At 37.5% G+C, this 11387-nt stretch overlaps 1 pseudogene; it reads right to left on the reverse strand.

Annotated features, from left to right (window-relative positions):
* Positions 1-297: 297 nt before the first annotated feature.
* Positions 298-1343, reverse strand: LOC120768365 (annotated as a pseudogene).
* Between the last annotated feature and the right edge of the window lie 10044 nt (positions 1344-11387).

An 11387-nucleotide genomic window follows, 5' to 3' on the forward strand; every position in this document is an offset into this window, starting at 1 on the left:
ATACACAATGAGATTTCGCAGGAAATGGCACAAAAATATACCGTCCAGGAAATTCACTGCAAGTGAAAAACATGACAAAGAAATACAGGTGAGTTTTTTCAATAATTACATTTCTTCTTTTGACACATTAATAACTCTACTTTCAGAGAGGAGAAAACCAAATTTGGCCCTTCTGGTGGTAGTCCCTCGCCTTGGAGACATTATAATGCTGTGAATCGCATAGTAGGGTGTACCGTTAATTCGGCTTTGTACATAGAGGCATACTCGTATTCCGAGGTAAAAACGAATTTATTTTATTTATATAAACACATGCATTTATAAAGTTAATTTTTTTTAGAATTCAACATTAACCCAATTGTTGCCGCCGTCCGACCCACCATTATCACCTCCGTTGCCATCGCCATCATGTCCGCTGCCACCTTCGTTGCCGTCACCATCGCCATCATGTCCGCTGCCACCTTCGTTGCCGTCACCATCACCGTCATGTCCAATGCCGTCACCATCACCTTCATCTGCAACAAGAAAACGTAATTTTAGCGCCGAGTTGTTAAAGGTTTTAAAAAAACAAACTGACATATTAGAAAAGGTTGCGGATGAAACAAAGCACGTTTCAGAGGAAATAATTCAGACTGTTCGACAGCACAATAATTTGTCCGAAAGATTTTTAACCCTTATGGAGAACATCGCAGAGAAACTTTCTAGTTCTAAACCATTATTTAATGAAATGTTTCGTTATTTTCTAGTCTTAAAACATTATATAATGTAATAAAAAATGAATTTAAATAAAAAATGGATGTTTTTAATTATGTGTACTAATATTCGTTTTCTGCTACTCTATACATCTATACTCACGAAAACTCAGAGCTATTGCATTTCTAATAGCCGATGCTGTTACATCATTTTCCCCAGCTCTTGTAGTGTGATGTGGTTGAATTTCTGTACTTATTTCTGCAGCATCTTGGATCCACGAAGAAGGAATTTCATCATCTTCAATTTTTAGAAAATTGTGCAAAGTACAGCATGCATGTATAATAACGTTAACGTTTTTTGGAGCTACCGGTAAACCTCTGCCAATTTTTCTAAATCGGGCTTTTAGTTGACCGAAAGCATTCTCTGCGACATTTGGATAAACGATAGTTAAATGTTTTTTCTAACACTGGTTGATTTGGTGAGTATGGAAAAGGCTTCATCATGTAACGCGACAATCGAGGGGCTGAATCGTCAATAAGTAATACGGGGGCATTAACATCTTCAATCATTTTGATGCTCTGTGCAAAAATATCAGTGGTTTTATGGAATTTTTTTAAGGAACTACCTTCAAAAATGTACGAATCGTTATTTCTTCCAGTTGGCCCAACATATGTAAATTTTGATCTATAAAATAGTGAAAGAATTTATATAAATATTTCCAATAAGTACTGTATATTAAATTTACCTCAGTCACCGACTACCATTCTTCGTGTGTGCACGTAGTTATTTCTTTCTGTGACTTTCCATTTTTGCTTGAGTTTAGCGTAGCTTTTGTGTTCGCCATTCTTATTTCAGTGATTTCAATTTATTTTACGTTTCGTATTAATAATATTTTGATTCAGTGAGTGACAAAGTGATACACAATGGCCCCTGGGCCCCCCTTTTTAGGGGATAACAGATTTGCCCCGCTTGCTGTTAGCCCCCAACCAAAAAGGAAAAAATCCAACTAAAAACCAATTAAACGTTTTCCCCGAGTTACCAAAAATACAAAAAGAAAACCGAAAATATTTGGTGATATCTTCACTTGAACCCAACAAACCCCTAACGAAATTCTCGTGTTTTGCAGTGCAAAAATCTCTACAAGTGATTTGCAATGACATCGTGTCTATATCCGAATTACGTGACGGCAGCCTCCTGCTTCTAGTAAAAAACACCACGATCGCAAAAAAATTTCTTGATACCAAAAGATTAGCAGGCCTTTGTGATGTAGAAGTGAAATATCACACCAACCTAAACTCTACGAGAGGGACAATCTTTGCTCCTTGCCTCAATGACATAACCGAAGAAGAAATTATTGATAACTTAAGTGATCAAGGTGTGATCGCAGTTTTCAAATTTACCAAATTAATAAATAATAAACCCCAACCAACTGGTGTATGCCTGTTAACATTTGACCGCTACCACCTACCTAGCTCTGTTCAAGTCTCGTGGCATTCAGCCCGCGTTAGGTTGTACATACCCAATCCAATGAGATGCAAAAATTGTCAAAAGCTCGGGCATACAACCAAACGCTGCAATAATGCCTCCATTTGCGACACGTGTGGCCTCCCCCCGCACGACCCCGAAGCTTGCACTCGTAAATACTGCGTTAACTGCGCAAATGATCACCCTTCCTCGTCAAATTCATGCCCTAAATACGCCCAATCAAAATAAATATTACGCATCAAAACCTAAAGAAAATGCACTATGCGCTATGCAATAAAATTTTATAACGAAAGTAATATAACACCTTTACCCATCACCTCTTCTAATTCATTTTCTACCATCCTCAAAGAAACATATGTACAGGAAAAAAGTAAAGAAATAAATGTCAAGCAACCAGTCAAAACTCCAAAAATTACATATCCACAACAAAAAGCTGAATTACAATCATCAGTTCCTTCTACCTCCTCTTTCACTTCTAACTCAAACCCCACACAAACGACCAGAGATATAACTCCACCAATAAATCACTCAAAAACCAGTTTTAATGAACACTCACCTACCAACAACAATTCAAGCCTAAGATCACAAACAAGCCTCTCTCCGCACTCAAACTTCACACAAACGATCTCAGATAATAATTCACTAAAAACTTACTCAGAAACCAACACGCACGAAAGCTCTTCTACTCAACCAAACAAAACTTTAAATTTACCGACAGAAATTAATTTAACCCATTCTTAATTCTCTCCCTCCGAATTTCTCAATAACTCAATAACTCAATTCTACAATTAAACTCTTCATTAGCACCCAATACTGATAGGACTAACACAATAGAAATAAAAAAAAAAATAAATAAATAAATAGCTTTAGCTCTTTCAGTTCTGACCAAAAATTTTCTCCATCTTACAGTGGAATATCAAAGGCTATTACAATAATTACGATCACCTTCAAATTCTAATTAAAGAATATAACCCATCTTTGATATCTCTTGCAGAAACTCATGTGGCATTCAATAAATCCGCCCAGGTCCCTAAACAATATCACAGCTACTTTCACAACCTGCCTTCCAACACTAATAAAAAGCAAGGTATAGTTGTACTTATTAAAAAGTCAATCCCTCATAAACTTATAGCTGTCAACTCAGATATTTTCTCTATAGTAATCGAAGTAAATTTAAGCTATAAATTCACCATTATCTCAATGTACATTCCACCTCAGCAGCATTTCACTGCTAGCGATATTAATAACATTTTGAACAGTTACAGTACGCCAATCATTCTTTTGAGAGATTTAAATGCTTGGAGCCCTATGTGGGGCTCACCCACCGTCAACAGAAGGGGCAAATCTGTTGAAGACGTAATTTTATACAACAATCTAGTCGTTTTGAATGACGGTCAACCAACTCACTTATCCACGCATCAAACTCTTACCCATATCGATGTCATTGCCAGCTCTGCCTCATTGGCACCCAAACTTTCCAGCAAAACTCTTCAAGATCTCTATTAGTGCGACCACTTCCCTATTCTGACAACTTTTCCTCCACAACAACCTAACATTAAAACCTCCCCAAAACCGAAGTTCATTTTGGAAAGAGCTGACTGGCGAAAATACCAATATTTGGCGTCGCAGCTAAACCTGCAACATCCAACCAGCATCAACATAAACAAAGAAGCCTCTTCTATCCAAAAATATATACGCTCAGCTGCCCATTATGCCATCCCCCAAACCACTAGGCGCCCTGTTAGGAAAGTTGTCCCGTGGTGGAACCCAGATCTCCAAAATTTAAGAAATATTAAAGAAAATGCTTGGGAAATGTTCAAGAGAAATCGGTCTATAGCCAATCTCATCAGTTACAAAAAAGCCAATGCCACCTTTAGGAGAAAATTGAAAGAAGCTAAGTGCTCAAACTTTGAAAATTTAATTAATAATATAAACCCATCTAGTAATCCAAAACAAATTTGGTCCAATATCAAAATGCTTGTAGGACCCTACACCCCATCCCAAATTAAACTTTTGGTGGAAAATGGCAACTCTATTTCTCACCCACTCGAAATTGCAAACCGTTTTGCCTCAAATTGGTCCCAATACTCCAGCGATACAAACTTTCACCAACGTTTCGTATCCGAAAAACTGAGATATTTTAACTCAACATACCATTGTAATCCATCTCCCACAGCAAAAACACTTGAATTCCCAATAACATACGATGAGTTTAATTCAACACTCACCTCAATGAAAGGTAAAACCCCTGGCTTTGACCGGATTTCTTACGACATGTTAAAAAATCTTCCAGTCAATTATTTCCAAACGCATTATGTGGCTCGCTCTAAAACATAATCTAATCAGCCAACACCAAGTCGCCTTCAAAAATGGTCATAGTACCATGGATGCCCTTCTCTACTTCGATCATAATGCTTCGATTGCACTATCTACGAAAAACCATATATCTGTCTTAAGCCTAGACTTCGAAAAAGCTTTTGATCGAGTAGGGGCGCACGTAGTATTAGAACAGCTAACAAAATGGAAGGTCGGGAAAAAAATTTTTAATTTCATTAAAGATTTTTTTACGAACCGAAGACTAAGAGCCAAAACTAACAACATATATTCTAAGATTTTTAATTTTACTAACGGCATCCCACAAGAATCGCCCCTTTCTGTAACGCTGTTTATTATAGCTTTCAATTCTATCAGTAACATTTTGAATAAGTATAATCATATTGATCATATTGTGTATGCTGATGATGTTCTTATATTTACTAAGATAAAATATTTAAATATTGTAAAAAACCGCTTTTCCGAGATCCTCTCCGATATCTCAGACTGGTCTGAACTATCAGGAGCCCAATTATCATTCAAAAAGTGTAAGATATTAAACATGTGCAAAAAACTCAGTTGTAACAAGATAATTTTTAGTTTCAATAATACAATTATTGAAACTGTCGATAGACTTAAAATACTTGGTGTATTCTTTGATAGAAAACATACTTTTAAAGTGCACTGTAACTATATTAGAAACTGTTTAATTTCTCGTTTGAATATTGTAAAGTATCTTTCATCCAAACATAGTTTAATTCATAGTACCACCCTCGTAAACATCACTAAATCTATTATTTTATCAAAAATTTACTACAGTCTTCCAGTTTACGGTAATTGTGCCAAAAGTAACATCAAGCTTATATCCGGTCCCTATCATATGGCCATTCGCAGAAGTCTTCGTGCATTTCCGACGTCACCTACAAGTTCTTTGCTTACGGAAGCCGGTGTTCCTTCAATCGAGGAGAGGGTGTTACAAAACTACATCCGACTTTTTCCTAAACTGCTAAACTGTAAGAACAAAATTTTGTACGGAACTATAAAAAAGGCGGTCAACTACAAACGCAAATTCAGCATCGAATCGGGGATAATGAGATGTTCGAATCTAGCAAAAGAAATTGGTCTCACTACTCGCCTTCAATTAGCTACAAACAGCGCATCGCCGCCACGGCTCCTGAGTAAATCTTCGTTTGATACTAACCTCATGCAATATCCAAGGAGCTCAACTAACGCATCTACCTACCACCAACTTTTCTATGAATCAATTCGTCCACTTGTATCAAGTTCGTGGACATGTTTATTTACAGATGGTTCAAAAACGGAACATGCAAAAGCTTTTGCAGTGGTAAAAGAAGACGGTTCTACCATATATTCCGGTATACTTCACCCCTGCAGCTCAGTATTCTCTGCAGAAGCGTCAGCAATTCTTGAAGCAGTGTCATACACAGTAAAAAGCAACCACAAATACCTAATTTGTACAGATAGCAAGTCGGTAGTGTCAGCCATTCAAAATGTAAATAATCACAACATAATTATTTCAACTACAAGAGATCTGTTAATCAAAAAGGAGCACCAAATTAAAATAATGTGGGTACCAGGCCACGTCGGATTACCCGGCAACGAAGAAGCAGATGCCAGAGCCAGACTAGCCACAAAAGAATCTCTACACTTATACCCTTATTTAGATAAGTCGGACATACTCCGCTTAGGTCTAGATATCGTTAAAGTAATGAAAGGCACATTACAACCTCAGAATCACTATTACGCGACCATCAATCCAGCAGGTGTTAAACCAACCTTTCCTATTACATGCTCATACCACGATGCCCAAACTTTCACCCGTCTTCGCATCGGACACACAGTTTTGACACACGAACACCTCCTCAAGGGTACGAATCCACCACCATTCCTCCTATGCAGTGCAAACGCTACATCAGTGGATCACATTTTGCTAAGCTGCCCTGCACTTGCTGCACACAGACTCACCACTTTTGGCACAATAGATCCAAAACAATTACTAAAAAATACCAATGCTGCTAACATAAGACTTATAAATCAATTTTTTTTTAAATGTAAAATTAAACATCTTATATAATTTAAATAGCAACATGTACGAGTATACTTCACCCTAAGTCAATTAACACTATTAAGTATAAATAATTTTAAATAACTACAGTGAAACTTCGATAACTCGTATTTGCAAGGGACCACAATTTAAATACGAGTTATGGAGTTTTTCAAGTTATCAAGTTATACAACTTATAGAGGCAACATACAGAATATACGAATTACAGAGTTTTTTTATTTATTTTTTCAATTTTACATAAAAAACAAGAAATGATTGTACATATTTAAATTTTAAAATATAAGTACATATGTTATTCAATCAATATATGTATGTATGTATTTTGAAAAATTGTACAAAAAAATTAAGAAAAGTGTTCATTTTAAAAGAAATCCGTAATATGTTTTTGACGGACATTATTTTGGCGTATTTTATCTATGGCATTATCAATGTTTACAATGTCATTAAAAATAGTGTCTTCAACATTTGATGCCATGAAAAAAAGACGCAAATTTTCAATTGAAGCTTTCGCAACCTTTGTGGAAACTGAGGGAATTTCAAATGTTTCATCGTTTTCATCGTCGATGTTTTTGTCACGTACGGTTTTTTGTGAAAAAAATACGAGTTGGAGAGGCTTTTGAGGAAAAAATACGAGTTGTAGAGGCTTTTGATCGACATTTTTAAATTTTTGTCTCAAGAAAAATACGAGTTATCAAAGGGACCGAAATACATGCATTTTCCGCGAATTTTACTAGGGACCGAAGAAATACTATGAAATATCAAGGTTTTTCGCTGATCGAGGTTACGACTTATCGAAGTTTCACTGTATATTGTAAAGAATTAGGTAAGCCGAAAGCCCCAGTAGCTAGTGCTTCTTTCCAATCAAAATGTAAAATAATAATTGTATTACTATTTTACATCTAATAATAAATAATAATAAATTTACCTATAGTCGCAACTTGCCAGCAGAACAACCGAATACCACCCCTTATAATTGTAATAATCGATCGCATCTTCCTTTTTCGGCTGAACCTCAATGTGGCAGCCATCTATTGCTCCAAAACATTGCGGAAAACCAAGGTGTGCAAAACCTTGTACATTTCGCTCTACTTCTTCTGTGCTTGGTGGATAGGAATTGATGCAATCCGATTAATTTGTGCACACAGCTTTGCAAAAATCCACAACTATTTCCCCAACTGTGGTGCGTCCTACGCCAAATAAACTTGCTACAGTTCTGTATTCCGCTTAAGAACCTAACGCATACAACGCAATAGCCACTCTTTTCTGAAGTGGAGTGCAAAGTCGCATGTTGCTGTTGGACTTTCCGATTTCCTTAACCTTTTCACATATTTTGTGAAAAGCTTCTTTGTTTAGACGAAAGTTTTCTTTAAATCGGATGTCATCCATCTTTTTGACATCGTACTCCCAAAATGATATAAATGAGGGGTATAAAATATTAATATTCAATATATAATATATTAAACTTACAAATTTCTAGGCGCTTCTTTCCCTTATTTCCGAAGACGCCACCTTGGTACTAGTTTCCAGTATCGCTTTTGTCAATTCATTCATCGTTTTAATCTTTTGAAGCAGGTTCACTAGTAATGTTTTTATTCTTTTGTTTAACAAATTGTTGTTTTGCACCATCTGTGCGGCTAACAATCGCAATGCTTGTCTTCTATCCATTTTTGTTTTATCAAATTGAAAATGTTATTAATATGCCAATCAGCTGTTCGCTAACTCGCATCGCTGCTGTCTGTTACCTATAAATTTGGATCTGATTAAGTGCGCAGTTAATCAGGGTTAACGCTGTCGTCTGTCAAGGCTATAAGCCTCCTTGATACAATTGAGTTAAAATAAGTAATTTGGTAATAGGAGAGGACACAATAAACCATATTATCGCAGCGAATTCTTCAACTATAATCTAATCTAATATTATCATTTTCTGTTGTTCCCTACATAAAGTGGAGATATCATAAGTATTTTTCAATTTGAAAGATTAGGAATTTATTTCTTTGAATAAATTCATTGATTTTACTAATTGAACAAATAATTTTTGTAAAAACACATTTCAACAAGCTGAGAAAGTACTCAACGAAATGAGTAATGAGAAACAGTGGGTCCCTGTGAATTGTTTATACTAAATCGAATTACATAATATCCATTAAAAAATCTTAAGTTTCTTAAATTGATTAATTATACACGTTTTAGTTCATTAAGGAGGCGCCAATTCGAGATTCGAAGCGAAGTCTCCTTCTCCGCCTGGTGTTTCCGCTTCTTTTGCTTTCCCCGGCGGGTACTTCGTCGAATACTTTAAGAGCTGTAGTCTTTTCGTCCATTCGGAGGACATGACCTAGCCAGCGTACCCGCTTTCTTTTAATTTGCTGAACTATGTTAATTTCATCGTATGTATATCTCATACAGCTCTTCGTTCCATCGAATGCGAATGTGGCCAAGGCGGAAAGGACCATAGATTTTTCGCAGAACTTTTCTCTCAAAAACTTGTAACGTCGACTCATCGTCCATGCTTCTGAACCATATACTCGTAGCAGAAAGGGAATAATGAGTGACTAATAGAATTTTGTTTTCGTTTGTCGACAGAAGACTTCACTTCTTGATTTTCTACTTAGTCCGAAGTAGAACCTATTGGCAAGAGTTATTCTGCATTGGATGTCGAGACTAACGTTGTTGTTGGTGTTGATGCTGATTCCAGGATAGGCGAAATTATCTATGACTTCGAAGTTATGACTGTCAACGTGATTGCCTAGTCGCGAGTGCGACGACTGTTTGTTTGATGACAGTAGACAGTTTCGTCTTGCCCTGGTTCATCACCAGCCCCATTTTCTTCGCTGCCTTATATCGGGTGATTTTTTAAGAGCTTGATAACTTTTTTTAAAAAAAAAACGCATAAAATTTGCAAAATCTCATCGGTTCTTTATTTGAAACGTTAGATTGGTTCATGACATTTACTTTTTGAAGATAATTTCATTTAAATGTTGACCGCGGCTGCGTCTTAGGTGGTCCATTCGGAAAGTCCAATTGTGGGCAACTTGACGTAGCCCCACAAAAAATAGTCTAAAGGCGTTAAATCGCATGATATTGGTGGCCAACTTACGGGTCCATTTCTTGAGATGAATTGTTCTCCGAAGTTTTCCCTCAAAATGGCCATAGAATCGCGAGCTGTGTGGCATGTAGCGCAATCTTGTTGAAACCACATGTCAACCAAGTTCAGTTCTTCCATTTTTGGCAACAAAAAGTTTGTTAGCATCGAACGATAGCGATCGCCATTCACCGTAACGTTGCGTCCAACAGCATCTTTGAAAAAATACGGTCCAATGATTAAATTATCTTCAAAAAGTAAATGTCATGAACCAATCTAACGTTTCAAATAAAGAACCGATGAGATTTTGCAAATTTTATGCGTTTTTTTTTAAAAAAAAGTTATCAAGCTCTTAAAAAATCACCCGATATATTCTGGAGAAGAAATAACTAACGTCGCGGTTGTTTAGGGCAATGATATCAATATAATTAGCGTACGCCAGTAACTGTACACTCCTATAGAAGAATTGTTATTATTATCGAATTATTTTTTTCAAGAGTAGGTTGAAGAAGCCACACGAAAGGGATTCGCCTTGTATGAAACCTTGTTTGGTATCGAACGGCCCGGAGAGGTCCTTCCGGATCTTGGCGGAGCTTTTGATGTTGCTCAACGTCAGTTTATACAGCCGTATTAGTTTTGCGGGGATTCCAAAATCAGACATCGTAGCATAAATACACCTCCATTTCGTGCTGTCAAAAGCAGCTTTTAAATCAACGATACTGTCTTCACGATTTTTTTTTCCAAATTTGGCGGATGTTGAACATCTTGTCTTGCTATTCGAATCGGAATGAAATGGATTGGGGAATCGTTTTCGCCTTCCTTCCCACCCTGGCATAAAAGACTCCAAGCACGATTTTGACGACGATTCTCTTTTCCTGAGTCTTTTCCAAATTTGGCGCACGGTGAATATCTGGTCGGTTATTGATTTTCCAGGTCTACCAAATTCAGACATCGCGGCATAAAGGCAGCTTCCTTTCGTGCTCTCAAAAGAAGCTTCGAAATCGACGAAGTCTTTTCCAAAATTTGGCGCATGATAAATATATGGGCGGTTGTTGATTTTCCAAGTCTACCAAATTCAGACATCGCGGCATAAAGGCAGCTTCTTTTCGTGCTGTTAAAGCAGCAATCGACGAAGTCTTTTCCAAATATATGATCGGTTGTGTATTTTCCTTTCCTTTGTAATGGGTTTTCGTCCATAGCTGAGGTATGCTCAGCCGAGCTTTATCCTCGTAAAGTCGTATCAACACCCCTCCCCTTATGTGGACAGCCAGACCAGCGTGATGTGTACAGTGGTGATGAAAATGAACGAGTTTGGCGAGCCAGGCGTTGACGCTTGTTGAAGCTGGCACGGTGATGAAAACGAACGGAATTGATGAGCCAGGCGTTGACGCTTGTTGAAGCTGGCACGGTGATGAAAACGAACGGAATTGATGAGCCAGGCGTTGACGCTTGTTGCGACTGGCACGGTGATGTATACGAACGGAATTGATGAGCCAGGCGTTGACGCTTGTTGCGACTGGCACGGTGATGTATACGACGGGTTCCTCTGTGTAGGAGAGATTTCGTTAATAGCCAACCGTCTTCGTTTATTTGCGGAAGTGGGTATGCGTCTGGTATGCTCGCTGCGTTAATGTGCCGGATGTCTATACACATTCGCCAACTTCCTTGTTTCTTTCGCACTAGGACAATGGGCGAGCTATTAGAGGCTTCGATGCGGCCGGTTGCAATCAATTC

Source organism: Bactrocera tryoni, chromosome 2 (assembly GCF_016617805.1).
Source record: "Bactrocera tryoni isolate S06 chromosome 2, CSIRO_BtryS06_freeze2, whole genome shotgun sequence".
NCBI lineage: Eukaryota > Metazoa > Arthropoda > Insecta > Diptera > Tephritidae > Bactrocera > Bactrocera tryoni.